Here is a 16,593-nt window from a genome sequence, read left to right on the forward strand (position 1 = left end):
CGAAGTGGGGACCGCAGGTCATAGGTGGATTCAAAGATCCTCTGGTTTATGATTGGTTAAGGAGGCAAAGCTTTGTCTAAAAACCTGGGGTCAGCAGAAAGGAATGTTGAGCTCTGGCCTGTGGGCGTGACTTCCTCCAGGCCCCTCAGGAAGAAGTGTTGAACAAAGAATGGTGGTCTGAGTTCAGTCCTCGGCTCCCAACTGAAGTCTCCGTGCCAGTGGATGGCATTTTCCATTTGCTGGGGGCCTGGGTTTCTGAAAAACAACTCAGGAACATATATTAAGATGTTATCTTAAGTTTCAATAGGGAACCAAGTATTTTGTGACTCTAACTTCCTTGGCTATTTTTTTAAAAAGCTATTATTACCTTCTGGCTTATCATGTTGTTCATTTACTCTCAGGGCTAGCTAGGTGCCTGGAATTTCCCTTGAAAGAACTCAAGATTTTCCTTTATTTCCATGCCTGGCGAGGGAGTTATGCCTGGCAGGCCCTTAAACTCTGTCTCAGCTCTGGCTATCAGGATGCTGGTCCTGCCTTCCAGGCACTGCTGCAGGGAGGGGTGGGTGGCTCTGCCCCTGTGCCCAGCACACAGTAGGTGGGTACTCAGCACAGGGGAGCTGCATCCGCTCTTCTGGGGCATTGTCATTTACCTTCAAGGAGCATTTCCTCATTCAGTCCTCACCACAGCCTTGTGGGTACCTGGCAGGAACCGTCATCCCCATGTTACAGGCAGGCAAACAGGGGCTCAGGGACATCCTGATTTGGCCTCAGCCTCATTGGCTGAGGAGGAAACCCAGACCCCCTGACTCCCCGCACAGTTTCACTCCCCGCCCCCTGCCACACTGCCTCCCAGCGGCTGCTGAAATGCAATTTGCCAAGGAAGGACCTGCTTTTCAGCTTTATACTGTCTGTTGTTCCACACACAGAAATACCAATGGCACAGGGCCATCTCAGCCTGTTTTTGTTTGCCAACAAACATGAGAAAGATTAGGATATCTAGCCAACATTTTGTGAGTCCTCACAACACTTCAGGCAGGTCTCTGTGCACATATGCGCTCATCTACTTCTCAGAAACAGAGGGGTGGGGGCTGATATCACCCCTGCTGCACAGATGAGGGTAATGAGTAGCAGGGAGCAGAGCCAGAGTTTAAACAGATCCCACGTTTTGGGATTTTTTTTTTTTTTTGACAAGGTCTTACTCTGTCACCCAGGCTGGAGTGCAGTGGTACAATCACAGTTCACTGCACCCTCCACCTCCCAGGTTCAAATGATTCTCCCATCTCAGCCTCCCAAGTAGTTGGGATTACAGGTGCGCCCACCACCACACCCAGCTAATTTTTGTATTTTCACATGTTGCCTGGCCATGTTGCCCAGGCCAATCTTGAACTCTTTAACTCAAGTGATCTGCCCACCTTGGCCTCCCAAAGTGCTGGAATTACAGGTGTGAGCCACGGTGCCCAGCCAGATCCCGTGTCCTTAACTCCTCCTATCAATCAATTACATTAGTTATATGATACTGATAACTTGTCATTATCAATACAATTCAAGCCTCTGCTGAAATGGTGGCATCTACTTGGTATGATTTCAGAGACAACAGGAAGGTCCTTTATGCATAAGAAACTAGACGCCTTCCCACCCAGCTTCGAGTCACTCACAATTGCACAATTCAAGCTCCATCCTTCTAGCCCACAGCTTTGAGCCCCGTTGAAACAAGATCCTCCCAGGTATTTCTCAGTCTTCTAATGCTCAGGCCTGCTTTTCATGACATAAACAGCTCTGTCCCTTTCTGTAGTTCTAATTATGAAAACAAAAGGTTCTTCCCACATGTAAAATTACATAGTACTCTTAAATATGTCTTCTATGCCCCATCCCAGACTCAGGACCAGCCTCCCCGCGCTCACTGCTGTCACTGCTTTCCGCACTCCCTGCAGATTTTAGCTCCATCTCATGTCCTCTCTCCAGTTCCTCCTGCCCCTGCATGGTGGTTTCGCCATCCACTTACCAGCCCGCCGATGGTGCCCTGGGCTCCCAGTTCTTTGACCCCAGTGATCTTCCGGGGCTCGGCACTCAGTTTCCTGGTCAAGCTTGAGCCCTCCAGAGAAGCCACTGTCAAACCTCTTTCCGGCTCGTGCCTTGGAGCCATTGACCCCTCAGGGCCCAACAGACTACTGACCTCACCCGCTTTCAAATCCCTCCTTCCTCCTTTCCCAGCCTAAATTCCAGGGTTAGTTATTCTAGTCCCTACCTTTTCTATAGCCTCCCCTCTGCACCCCAAGTTGGACTGTACTCGCTTGGCAAAACCCCAACCCAGTTAGATCCAGCTCTCCGCCGACTCTGCCTGCTCTACTGTGTGTCTTGCTTATTTTATTACCTCTGACTGCCCCCAGCAGCGTGTTGACCCCACGGGGACAGGGGCTATGTCCCTGCTACTCTGCCCTAGCAGCCAAAGAATATCTGGTACATAGTAAGTGCATATTCATTAAAGCGTATAGTTGATGAATGAATTTTTCCTAGGTGTGGAGAAAGATCTGAGAGTAGGTTTACCTTAGTATCTGGGAAAAAAGTAGAGGGTGGAAGTTGCATTGTGTCCAAGGGGGCTAGAGGAGGGTCAAGGAGGAAGGTAGAAGGAGGCCAAGCCCAGGGTCTCCTCCAGTTTGCTCAGAGAATGCCACCATTCTTTCCTAATTAGCTCCTTTTGGTCTGGGAGAAGATCTGAGAAGAGTATTTCATTCTCGAGCCCTAATCACAGGCTTCTGAACCTTTACTAAACTGTTGCTTCCTGCAGTCTTGGTTACTCAAGGCTCCCGAGCCAACGTTTGGATGGCTGTGATTATCTGGGATGTCTCAGGAGTGACCTAACCACTTACCTCTTCCAAGTTCTGAATTTTACAACAGGAAAATTGAGGCCCAGAGAACAGAAGGACACATGGGTGCTGCTGGTAGAGCCGGAACTGGAACCCAGATCTGCCTCCAGTCCCGGGCTCATTTGCCACCGTGTACAATGCCCTCTCTCTGTTGTCACATGCAGTCACTTGCCCAATTGTCCACACCCTTAAAAGAAGCAGAGAAAATGTTTGGTGTAATCCACACTGAACACTCAGATGAACAATGCTATGGGAGGAAGGGAGGTGATTAAAAAAAATAACAAAAGGTAAAAGAAAAAGAAAAGAAAAATGCAGTGGAGAACAGATGGAAGGATTCGACAAGGCTCTGGTGAACCTGCAAAACTTGCTTCCTGAGCGACAGGACAGTTCTGAGGGCCCTGTATGTAGCACCTCATCTGCTCCTCCAACAGCCCTCTGAGGGAGGCTCTGTTATTATTACTCCTATTGTACTGAGACACAAGGAAATTGCGTAACCACACACATTATTAGGAAGTGACAGAGCCTAAATTCAAACCCTGCTTCACTCCGGCTCATGCTTATAACCTCACTCTCTAGGTGTCTTAAATGCTGCACCAAAATAACTTTTCAATTTTTTTTTTTTTTTTTTTTTTTGAGATGGAGTCTTGCTCTGTCACCCAGGCTGGAGTGCAGTGGTGCGATCTCAGCTCACTGCAACTGCCTCCTGGGTTCAAGCAATTCTCTTGTCTCAGCCTCCTGAGTAGCTGCGATTACAGGCTCATGCCACCACACTCAGCTAATTTTTGTACTTTTAGTAGAGACAAGGTTTTGCCATGTTGGCCAGGCTGGTCTTGAACTCTTGATCTCAGGTGATCCGCCCACCTCAGCCTCCCAAAGTGCTGAGATTACAGGTGTGAGCCACTGAACCTGGCCAACTTTTCAATTTAAGCAAACTTCCCCCCCAAAAGACTGAGTCCTATTGAGAAGAACTTGATCTTCTGAAACAGGGTGGGTGTGGGCAAGGTCGGCACTGCTTGTTGCACTGGATGCTGGCTGCATATCTGCCCTAGAGAGGCCCAACAGAGAAGGTACAGAGGCCAGGTGAGAGGGAACTTGCTCTTACAGAGTCCCACTTCATGCCAGGTGTTTCTGTCCATTAGTGCTGCTTAGTTTTTGTTAGGGGCCTAGTCATGGGATCCCACAGCCAGGAGGTGGTATAACCTGCATACTTTCTCCTCCAAGAGACTTCCCAAGGCTTGTGTTACACAGGACATGATTAAACATTACTAATAAGGCATTTCTGGGTCATGAGCTTGGGGTTGGAAGTCATCTCAGTACATCCCAGCTGAGGCTCTGACCTTACATTCTTCCTTTTATTTCCTGAGAACTAAAAAATATTATACACACTGGAGTTTCCATTGAGATGAATAAAAGAGTTGGAACCAGCTTATCATCAGGTTTTGACTCCAAAAAAGGAAACAACTTGTTTTAATTTGCCAAACCTTAAGTCAAATACAGTTCTATTTTTGACAGAATTGTCCGCAGGATTCCAAATTTGGCATTTTGTCTTTTTAAAGATCAGTGAACTGATGTGGAGTTTCTAAACAGAGGATGCCCAGTGCGGCAGAAAATAAAACAATGGCCTGGGTGTTGGGACTCGTGGGTTCTGGGCCTGGCTCTGATTTAGGCTTGTGGTGTAACCTGGAGCAGGTCACCAGCCATCTCTGGACCTCAGCTTCAGCACCATGGAAGTGAAGGATTTGTGTCTGATGAGCTCTAGGCTCCCCTGAGATCTAACTAACATTCTAGGATAGGAACATGGGCTCTGGACTCAGATCATGAGAGTTTACATCCCTGTTTCATCACTTACTAGCTGGTAAGTGAACAAGTTGGACAAGTTGCTTAACTACTCTGAGATCCAATTTCTTCATATATAAAACAGAGATTGATATTACCTCTGTCCTAAGGTTGCAAAGATAGAAGAAGAAAATTCATATAACTTGCTTAGCACAGAGTTCAGGATGAACAGAAAACGTGTTCAATAGTGGTTAGTCATTGCAATGATGAGGGTTCTTTATATGCTATTACAAATAAAGGAAGAACCAGACCATAAAAATCTGAGCCTCCACTAATAAATATTTATTAAGCACATATTCCTCATTTGCGGTGAATGCTTTCGGTTGGCTACCCAAACCATTCCCAGCCCCTTCCTTGCCATCTCCAACCACAGAGACTGGAAATCCAGATATTCTCTTTCCTGGCCTTGTTCTGCCATGTGGTCATGCTTTGCTGTGAGATGTGAGCTACTGGGTGGCTTCTGGGAAGCCTTTTGTTCCCTGCTAAAGCAACAGTCCTAAGAGAAGAGCCCCCTGTGGTCCCTTCTGCTTCTCCCACCTTAAATATGAATACTGTATGTTATTTGGAGCTGTGGCAGCAGTTCTGTGATCATGAGGCACAGTCACAGGAAGGAAAGCCCAAAAGCTGAGAATATCATGGTGTAAGGCTGGAAAGAGCCTGGGTGCTGGGTGACATTGCTGAGCAGAGAAACCAACCCCAGCAGTTATTGGGTGTTAGACTTTTTACTCTGTAAAAATATCACCACAACCCATGCTTGTTTAAGCCAATGACAGTTGGGCATCTTATTCCTTGTAGCTGAGTTCATCCTCTCTCATACATCACTCAACAAATTTATTAAGTCTCTACTGGTGTTAGGTACCATTCTAGGTATTAGGGTCATAAGAAGAGATAACCATCTTTAAGGTTTTATAGTTTATTCAGGGAGACAGGCACGTTGTTGTTTTAATGCAATAGAAATGTAAGAGGTAGGCTGGGTGCGGTGGCTCACACCTGTAATACCAGCACTTTGGGAAGCCAAGATGGGCAGATCACAAGGTCAGGAGTTCGAGACCAGCCTGGCCAATATGGTGAAACCCCGTCTCTACTAAAAATACAAAAATTAGCTGGGTGTGGTGGCGCACGCCTGTAATCCTAGCTACTCGGGAGGCTGAGGCAGGAGAATTGCTTGAACCCAGGAGGCAGAGGTTGCAGTAAGCTGAGATTGCACCACTGCACTCCAGCCTGGGTGACAGAGCAAGACTCTGTCTCAAAACAAACAAACAAACAAAAAATGTAAGAGGTGGTACAACTGAAGTCTCTAAGTCTCTATGTGTTAGCATGAGGGCAAAAGGTGGGGGTAGACTATTCCATCTTCATCTGTAAAGGCTTTTTTTTTTTGAGACGGAGTCTCTCTCTGTCACCAGGCTGATTGCAGTGGCGTGATCCCGGCTCACTGCAACCTCTGACTCCCCAGTTCAAGTGATTCTTCTGCCTCAGCCTCCCGAGTAGCTAGGATTACAGGCATACACCACCACGTCCAGCTAATTTTTGTATTTTTAGTAGAGCCGGGGTTTCACCATCTTGGCCAGGATGGTCTCCATCTCCTGACCTCGTGATCCACCCGCCTCGGCCTCCCAAAGTGCTGGGATTACAGGTGTGAGCCACAGCGCCCGGCCTGTAAAGGCTTTCAGAACACATACTTCGTTTTGCTCACCAATGCATCTCCAGCAAGGAGAGAAGGCGAAGGGGCCGTTTCTAGTAGGGTAGGAAACCAACAGTTCTGCCTCAAATTTCCTCACCTTGGGTCTCCCCACCCCCTCACTTCATTCCTGATACTGCCACTATTCATTCATTCATTTAACGAAGGTTTCATTCATTGCATTAGTCAGCTTTGGCTAGATCTTTTTGTTTTTTTGGAGACAGGCTCTTTCTCTGTCATCCAGGCTGGAGTACAGTGATGCCATCATAGCTCACTGCAACCTAGAACTCCTGGGCTGCTGGGGTTGGTTTCTCTGCTTAGCAATGTCATAGTAGATGCTTAATAAATATGTGTTGAGTGTGGTAACTGTTACTTCTGTTCATCCTGCACAAAGGATGATTGCTCTTCTATGCCCTTTTGAACTTAGGTGTAACTATGCGACTTGCTTTAACCAGTAAGATGTGAGCAGTAGTGATGCATGTCAAGTTCAGGTGGAAGTATTTCAGAGCTGGCACAGATCTCTTTTTCTCTTCCCCCTGCTGCCAGTGAAGGTTCAGTTGATACCATGGCCATGTAAACTTGTTATTCCAAGCTACTGGTAGTTCAGGATTGTTTGTTACCACAACATAACCAGGCAGTGGCTCACACCTATAAATCCCAGCATTTTGGGAGGCAGAGGTGGGAGGACTGCTTGAGGCCAGGAGTTCGAAACCAACCTGGGCAACATAGCCAGAGACCTGTCTCTACAAAAAAAAAATTTTTTTTTAATTAGCTAGGCAAGGTGGTGCAAGTCTGTAGTCTTAGCTACATGGGAGGCTGAGACAGGAGGATTGCTTGAGCCCAGGAATTCTAAGTTGCAGTGAGCTATGATGGCGTCACTGTACTTCAGCCTGGATGACAGAGCAAGACCCTGTCTCCAAAAAAACAAAAAGACCTAGCCAAAGCTGACTAATGCAATGAATGAACGATTAGTTAAATCAATGAATGAATAGTGGCAGTGTCAGGAATGAAGCAAAGGGGTGGGGAGACCCAAGGTAAGGAAGTTTGAGGCAGAACTGTCAGCTCCCTATCCTGATAGAAACTGCCCCTTGCCTTCTCTCCTTCCTCCTGGCAGAGACTGCATCACTGTAGAGATGGAAAATGCCAAATGAGGGCTTTCCCAGTCTCCCCTGCAGCTCAGGCATGGACGCATGACCCAGTTCCAGCTGGCAGATCCTGAGGACTTTCTGGAGGGCTTTCTAGAAAGGGTTTTTTTTCCCCAATAAAACAAATAGTCTTGTTGTGTAATCCACTGCACATTGAGTTTTCTGTAATTTGCAGCCCAAAGCAGCCTAACAGAGACAGCATTGATTGCTGCAGTAACGCGGCAAGAGATGAGGCAGCCCTGAACTCAGACCTTCACGGAGGGGACAGAGAGGCAGGGATGGAGTAAGGAAGCCAGGAAGCGGAATCAGTAGGACTTGGTGAGTGACTGGTTTCAGGGGTTGGGCTGTGTGTGTGCACAGCAAAAGGGGTCAAAAAAAAAAACAAAAACCCAGGAACTGATGTCAGGGAGCCCAAGGGAAGAGACAGGTACTTAATGAAGACATCAACTCCATAAGACAGTTTATCTGAGGACCAAAGTGTGCTGTAGGAGTTGTGAAAGGAGGGCTGAGGACTCAGGGGAAGCCTCGTGGAGAGGACAGGACATGAAGCATGGCTGAGCTTCAGATTTGAGTAGATAGAAGAGACGGTAATGTCTAGGCAGGCCCTTCCTGGTATTATCTTAGACCAAATGTTACAGCTAGTACTTCACAAAAAATCTTTGCCTTGCAATTTTCATTTTTAACTTTGTTTCAACCATTTTCATCTGTTGGACAGAAAGGCAATAGAGGGCCGGGCATAGTGGCTCACACCTGTAATTCCAGCACTTTTGGAGGCCAAGGCTGGCAGATTGCCTGAGCTCAGGAGTTCGAGACCAGCCTGGGCAACACGATGAAACCCCGTCTCTACCAAAATACAAAAAATTAGCCGAGCGTGGTGGCGTGTGCCTGCAGTCCCAGCTACTCGGGAGGCTGAGGCAGGAGAATTGCTTGAACCCGGGAGGCAGAGGTTACAGTGAGCCGAGATTGGGCCACTGCACTTCAGCCTGGGAGAGAGAGAGAGACGCTGTCTTCATAAATAAATAAATAAATAAATAAAGGCAATAGAGAGGAGGCTAGTTCAATACCAAATATACTATGAATGTCAGCATCATTTAAAATATGGCTACTCAACATAGCATTGGGTGGATACACTGTAGATCATTTTACTACTCCCTTACTCTGCAATGTAGCTTTACAATGCTTGAATAGTTCAAATAATGCGGTGAGCTCTTTTATTTAGAGTTAGGTTATTTCCTTAGAATATATTTCCACAAATGGGATAAATAAGTCAAAGAAATATCGAAAACAGTGAGTCTCACCTAAGACACAACTGTTATAATTCTTGATAATTTTTTTTTTAAAGACAGAGTCTTGCTCTGTCACAGACTAGATGCAGTGCTGCGATCGTAGCTTACTGTAGCCTCAAACTCCTCGGCTGAAGCGATCCTCCTGCCTTAGCCTCCCAAGTGGCTGGGACTACAGGAATGCATCACTACACCTGACTAACTTTTAAAAATTTTTTAGTAGAGACTGGGTCTCGATATTTTGCCCAGGCTGGTCTCAAACTCCTGGCCTCAAATGATCCTCCCGCCTCAGCTTCCCAAAGTGCTGGGATTACAGATGTGAGTCACTGCTCCTGGCCAGAGTTCTTGATAAATAGCAAATTACTTTCCAGAATGGTTCTATCATTGCACATGAGAATTTTGTTCAACATTTAAAGTGCAAGACTGGCTCACCTGAACCAGGAAGAAGTTAACATGTCTTTTGGCTGTATTCTCACCATGTGAGCTTAGCCCTTAGCACTGTCCTCATCTTAGATTCCTCACAGTCAGGGTATGCTGCTCCCATTCCGAGGTCATATGGTCTGACTACAGAGCTAAAGTTGTAGCTACTGTTAACTGAGCTAGAAAGCAATATGTTTTCTCACCTTTAAAAAAGAAACAAAATTGCAACCCTTTATTAAACAGCTAAACAACCATTAAATAGCCAAGTAAAGAATGCATCATGAATTGTTTTTAAAAATAAACCTTTAAGTAATACTTAAATTTCTTAAAAACTAATTGCTTCTGCTCTTTTCTGACTAATCATGAATTCTTTTCAATCACATCCTAATCCCATCCTGGTCTCAGTTCCCTAATTGATTAGATTGGGCCATCCTAGGAAGGGTGGGTGGCTCACAACTGTAATCCCAACATTTTGGGAGACTGAGGTGGGAGGATTGCCTGAACCCAGGAGCTCGAGACTAGCCTGGGCAACATAGTGAGACCCTGTCTCAACAGAAAATTTAAAATATTAGCCGGGCTTGGTGGGGTGCGCCTGTAGTCCCAGCTACGCTGGAGGCTGAGGCACAGGGTCATTTGAGCCCATGAGTTCAAGGTTGCAGTGAACTATGATCACACTACTGCATTCCAGCATAGGCAACGGAGGAAGACCCTGTCTCAAACAAAAACAAAAACAAAAACAGAAACAAAAAGAAAAGAATGGGCCACCTTAACTGCAGTGAAGTTTAAAAAGTCCTTGCAGGCTGCTCTAGGGACTGGCCTGACTTTCGCAACCAGGAATTTGTTATTGTGGCCATTGCGTCTACTTAACTCTGAGCCTTGGATTCAGGCCCCTCTCAGGGGCTGAGACCTCTTTGGGCCGTTGGTAGACAGACAGAAGTGGCTGCTTGTGTGAACTGGATTATCATTTCTCTCCTTCTGGGGCACAGGACAGCCCTGGGCATTGAGAGAGGAGCACGATCCAAGTAGAGACTGCAAAAGGATGTTCAAAGGGATGGCAGGGGCTTGCCTCCGAGTTTAATTGGGCATCAAATGCCTGCATCATTGAAAACAATGACCTAGTACCTGGAAAATGAATGGCAACTTCTTTCCCAACTATGGGACTAATCATAACTCAACATAATCTGTCACTTTACTTCGCTAAATCTTATTTCCTCTTCTATAAACTGAGGTTTAAAAAAATCTAATGCCCGTAATCCCAGCACTTTGGGAGGCTGAGGCGGGTGGATCACTTGAGGTCAGGAGTTCAAGACCAGCCTGACCAGCATGGTGAAACCCCTTCTCTACTAAAAAAAAAATACAAAATTGGCCAGGTCAGTAGTTCACGCCTGTAATCCCAGCACTTTGGGAGGCCGAGGTGAATGGATCACCTGAGGTTGGGAGTTCGAGACCAGCCTGACCAACATGGAAAAACCCCATCTCTACTAAAAATACAAAAATTAGCCGGGCATGGTGGCGCATGCCTGTAATCCCAACTACTTGGGAGGCTGAGGCAGGAGAATTGCTTGAACCTGGGAGGCAGAGGTTGCGGTGAGCCGAGATCGTACCATTGCACTCCAGCCTGGGCAACAATAGTGAAACTCTGTCTCAAAAAACAAAACAAAACAAAATAAAAACGAAATTGGCCAGATGTGGTGGCACATGCCTCTAATCCCAGCTACTTGGGAGGCTGAGGCAGGAGAATCACTTGAAACCAGGAGGCAGAGGTTGCAGTGAGCCAAGATCATGCCACTGCACTCCAGCCTGAGCAACAAGAGTGAAACTCCATCTAAAAAAAAAAAAAAAAAATCTAACTGACAGCATGGCTGTGAAAGCCAAATGAGATGATTCTGTGAAGGTCTCTGAAATAGCAGGCGAAGAAATTATTTGTAGTGGTTTTTTCATTAATAACAGTGCCGCTAACATCTCTACTGCAGTTTATAGTTTACAGGAGTCCTTCTCAAACTCTAACATGCATATGAAACACTGAGGGGTCTTGCTGAAATGCAGATCTTAGATTCAGTAGGTCTGGGCTTGGGCTGAGATGTTGCTGTTCACATACCACACTTTGAGTACCAAGAGTTTCCAGTAATTTGCAAACATGAAAATTTCTAACAGTAGGTTCCTAGCAGACTTCCAGTTACCAGTTGTTTGTATATCTCACTTGTTATATGGTCAAAATAGCCTGGGCCTTTAATATCCTACAGGTGATATAATTGAATGATGCAGATTTTTAAAGTAGAAACTAGGATTTACACAAGATTTTCCTAAGTGTGCTTGATATGTCAATAGATGTTACTTTAAAAAGATGTGGTCAGCCAGGCATGGTGGCTCATGCCTGTGATCCTAGCACTTTGAGAGGCCAAAGCAGGAGAATCCCTTGAACCCAGGAGTTTGAAACCAGCCTGGGCAACATAGGAAGAACCTGTCTTAGAAAAAAAAAAACAACATGTAGTCACATACATTTAGTGAACCTTGGGTTAAATAAATTAAGCCAAATTCTTTACTTCAGAGTGTTATCACTTATGATGCTCTAAGAAATTATCCCCCATATTTATTTATTTATTTATTTACTTATTTATTTTTGAGACAGAGTCTCACTGTGTCGCCAGGCTAGAGCGCATTGGTGTGATCTCGGCTCACTGCAACCTCCACCTCTCAGGTTCAAACAATTCTTCTACCTCAGCCTCCCAAGTAGCTGGGACTACAGGCACGTGCCACCATGCCTGGCTAATTTTTGTATTTTTAGTGGAGACGGGGTTTCACCATGTTAGCCAGGATGGTCTCGACCTCTTGACCTCATGATCCACCTGCCTCAGCCTCCCAAAGTGCTGGGATTACAGGCGTGAGCCACCGCACCTGGCCTATGCCTCACATTTCTGAGGTTTGATAATTTTGTCTGAAATAAACAGACAGTAGACAGACTAATAGGAGAAAAAGCATACCAATTTATTAACATGCAAATAATGGGAGTCACATAAAGCTTGAAACTCAAAGAAGGGCAAGATGATTAAAGCTTAAATACCCTCTTCATAGGGGAGAGGAAGTGCGGGGATATAGGCAACTTTAGAAGAAGAGTAAATGATTTTTAGGGGAGATGAATGGTTTTGAAGAACAGACAATAGCCTGGGACAAATTTTGCCTGGGCTCTGGGTGTGGTGTCAACTCTAGTATTCCTTTTTGCAATATGCATCAGTTTCCTCCAGTAGGTGAAATATGTGGGGAAGGGATTCACAGCAATTAAATATCTTCCAGAGGAGCCTTTAGGTAGAGAACTTCAGAGAAAACCCTTCCCTGCATTTGCTGCTCCCCAGGTACTCTCAGTTTGAAGTCCAAAACAGCATATTTTAGGATATCATTTTCTGAGCCCCAACAATGCTTTCTTTCTCATATTAGTAACATAAAATCCAAACAGAAATTGCTTAAATAAGGATATTTTATTTTTCTCCCAATACAAGACGTCTGGCAGCAGGGAAATTCTAATTAATCCAGTGGCTCAGAGACATGATTAAAGACCCATATTCCTTCTGTCTTCTTGCTCGGCCATAGATGGCACAGCACATAGGCCTTGTCCTCAGGATGGCTATCCTTATGACCAGAAGTTGACTGTGGCAAAATAAACATCACATCCTGATGATGGCCAAAGGCAAAAAATGGTTATTGCTTGTTTGTCTTTTTCTTTCAGATGTTGTATTTTTCAGTGCTAGAATTCCCACTGAGGTCTTTTTACAGTTTTTGTTTATCTGCTGAGATTTCCCATCTTTTCATTCATTGTGAGCATATTCTCATTTACATTCTTGAAAATGGTTATAATAGCTGCTTTAAAATTCTTGTCTGTTAGTTTTTACATCTGGGTTGTCTCAAGGTTGTTCTCCATTGATTCCTTTTTCTCTTTTGTATGGGTCACATTTTCCTGCTTCTAATGTCAAGCATCTTTGAACTGTCTCCTGAATATTGCGAGTGTACGGTGTAGGAACTCTGGATTTCTTTTGTTCTTCTGAAAAGTATTACTGTTTGTGTTTATTTGTTTTAGCTAGCAGTTAAATTGGCTGGACTCTCAAACTGCAAATGCTCTTCCCTCTGATGAATAGGAGCTGAAATCTTTATTTTATTTTTTTATTTTTATTTTTGTAGAGATGAGGTTTTGCTACATTGCCCAGGCTGGTCTAGAACTCCTGGTCTCAAGCAATCCTCCTGCCTCAGCCTCCCAAAGTGCCTGGATTACAGATGTGAGCCACTGCATCTGGCTGGGAGCTGAAATCTTAGTTTAGATCACTTAGCCTTAGGCATGCAGCTTGGAGTCTGTCCTGCACATGTGGGGTTCAGAGATTTGAGCAGAGTCTATACACAGAATTTGAGGCTACTCATTTATGGCTCCTTCTCCTTTCCAGGATTTCCTACCTCACTTTCCAGCTGTGTAGTCACCAGAACTCTGTCTTCTGGTTTTTCATGCCAGTACAAGCGTGAGCTTTATATCCTAGTTTTAACCAACCCACACGTCCCTGACTAGGGGCTTCCCTCAGCAAACAAACTACAAAAAATTAAAAAAAAAATCCATTGCTATTCCCTTCTTCCAAGTATTGTCTCCCCTCCAATATCCATGCCTTTTGTTTACTCTCCAGGGTTTTCATAGTTGCTTTTTATAATTTTGTCATGTGGGAGTTTCGTGGTCCTATGAGAGCTACTCAGCCGCTACTGAATGCAAAATTTTTGTTAGTGTCCTTTTAAAGAGCAAAGACATCTTTCTCAGAATTCCCCAGCAGGCTTATACTCTACCTTATGGGCCAGAATTGTTTTCATCTGCTCTTTCTTAAACTCCTCTGTTCTGGGGTCTTCTTGTCCTGAAGGGCTTGGCTGCCCTGAAGAAAGTAACAGAATTAGGATTTGTTTAGTCAGGAAGAAAGGGACCAGAATCCAATAAAACATGCTACACAGAACTTTTCAGTGCCTTTAATATGAAGGTTTGCTTTGTTGCTCTCCAAGTGCTTATCCCAATCTCACCTGCAATATTCCTTAACTGTATTTATTTGATTTAGAAGTCCCTTATCCACAGAGATTTGTCAGGACTGGTCTGAACTTCTGGAAGCAGCAAGGTTTCAAGGCCACCCTTTGGTCACAATGCTCAGTATGCTGCCCCACTATGGCAGTCTGGCCAGCAGGTTCTGGGTTGTATCACCTATTCCAACTCATCATTCTGTTGTGAACCACAGCAATGGTTCAGACCAAAACTTGAGGTCTGAACCAATTGCTGGAACAGACCCTTCTAGTGACCAAGTGAGTATTATCCCAGTTTTGCACAACCTGTTCCTAGAAGGTGGATTTCTCATGAAAAATCCAAAGACAAAGGGTCTTTCCTTGGAACCACAGCTAAATTTAGGGCTCAGGGCTTTACTCTGTCAGTTATATTTAAGCTAAACTAAGCTGAGGAGTTGGTGACTTTCATGGGGTTATTGCTTTGCCGGTTATCTGGGGAACTCCTCCAAACCATCAATTATCCGCTGCAAGCAGTTAAAACTGTGTTTAAAGAAAAAAAATATTGAAAAGGTGATGTAAATATACCAGTAAAGACTATTTTGAAAAAGAAAGATCCTCGCAATCCTGCCACACAATGGTTTTCACTGTACAGTCCATCTCCACACACCCACATTTTTATGTACTATATTTCCTTGATTATAAAATACTATCAGTTTTAAGATCCAACATTGATTTAGTAAAAGCTTTTCAGGAGAAAAAAACACTGTGAGAACCTAATAAGAATGACCATTAATACTATACAGCCATAAAAAAGAATGAAATCATCCTTTGCAGCAACGTGGTTGTAGCCAGAGACCATTATCCTGCACAAATTAACTCAGGAACAGAAAACCAGATACTGCATGTTCTCACTTATAAGTGGGAGCTAAACAGTGGGTACTCAAGGACATAAAGATGCAACAGTAGACACTGGGGCCTACTAGGGAGGGAGGGAGGAGGGCAAGGGTTCAAAAACTATTGAGTACTATGCTTAGTACCTGGGTGACAGGATCAATTGTACCCCAAACCTCAGCATCACAAAATGTACCCAGGTAACAAATCTGCATATGTACTCCCTGAATCTAAAATAAAAGTTGAATTTTTTTTTTTAAATGAATGACCATTGAGGCCAGGCTCATACCTATAATCCCAGCACTTTGGGAGGCTGAGGCAGGAGGATCACTTGAGGCCAGGAGTTTGAGGCCAGCCTGGGCAACATAGTGAGACCCCATCTCTACAAAAAATTAAAAATTAAGCAGGTGTTGTGGTGTGCGCCTATAGTCCTAGCTACTAGGAGACTGAAGCAGGAGGATTGCTTGATCCCAAGAGTTCAAGGCTGCAGTGAGCTATGACACACCACTGCACTCCAGCCTGGGTGACAGAGTATGACTCTGTCCCTAAATATAAAAATAAGGATAAAAAATAATAAAATGGCAATTGATGGTAAGATACATCTTAATATCAGAAACCTTACAACGTGGGGGGAAAATATGTGCCTTAGGATTGAGAAATATATGGAAAAAGTATATTTATTTTACTTTTACTTTGCTATGTATCAGAAAGTGTTTTAAATTATTTAAATTTTGAATCAGAAACACATTCACATCGTTCAACATTCAGAAGGTGCAAAAGTATTGGCAGGGACAGGTTTCCCTACTCTCCATCTCTTGGTCCCCTCCCCAGAGGCCACCAATGTTTTCAGTCTCTTGTGTCTCATTCAGAGGTAGTTTATCCTTATATCTGAAAGTGAAGTCTTATGTTCTTTGCCCCCTTTTTTACACAAATAGTAGCATATTATACACCCTCTTCTGAACCTCATTTTGTACTTAAAATATCATACAGATGAATCCACATCAGGTCTGTTTCGATTATTTTTATTTATTTTGTTTTTCTAAGATTACATCACAAGCATTTCTCTATCTTTCCATATGATTGTTTTCTGGGGCAGGGAGGAGGGTGTGGGCTCTGTCACCCAGCCTGGAGTGCATGCAGTGGTGCCATCACAGCACACTGCAGCCTCAACCTCCCAGGCTCAAGCGATCCTCCTGCCTCAGCCTCCCAAGTAGCTGGGACCACAGGCATGCACCACCACACCCGGCTAATATTTTGTGTGTGCGTTTTGTAGAGATGAGGTTTTGCCATGTTCCCCAGGCTGGCTTTGAACTCCTGGGCTCAAGCAATCCTCCCTCCTTGGCTTCCCAAAGTACTGAGATTACAGGAATGAGCCACCAAGCTTGGCCACGATCATTTTAATGATCATTTTTAATGATTGTTCACTTTTGTGAGGTGACTAGACCACAATTTCATAACAAATCCCT

The 16,593-nt window shown here is 44.6% G+C and overlaps 1 protein-coding gene across 1 annotated transcript in view; it reads left to right on the plus strand.

Annotated features, from left to right (window-relative positions):
* PNPLA1 (patatin like phospholipase domain containing 1) overlaps window positions 1–16,593 on the plus strand; it is a 63,505-nt gene that overhangs the window by 1,029 nt on the left and 45,883 nt on the right. The window lies entirely within an intron of this gene.

The sequence above is a fragment of the Nomascus leucogenys genome, chromosome 22a (assembly GCF_006542625.1).
Source record: "Nomascus leucogenys isolate Asia chromosome 22a, Asia_NLE_v1, whole genome shotgun sequence".
Classification (NCBI taxonomy): Eukaryota; Metazoa; Chordata; class Mammalia; order Primates; family Hylobatidae; genus Nomascus; species Nomascus leucogenys.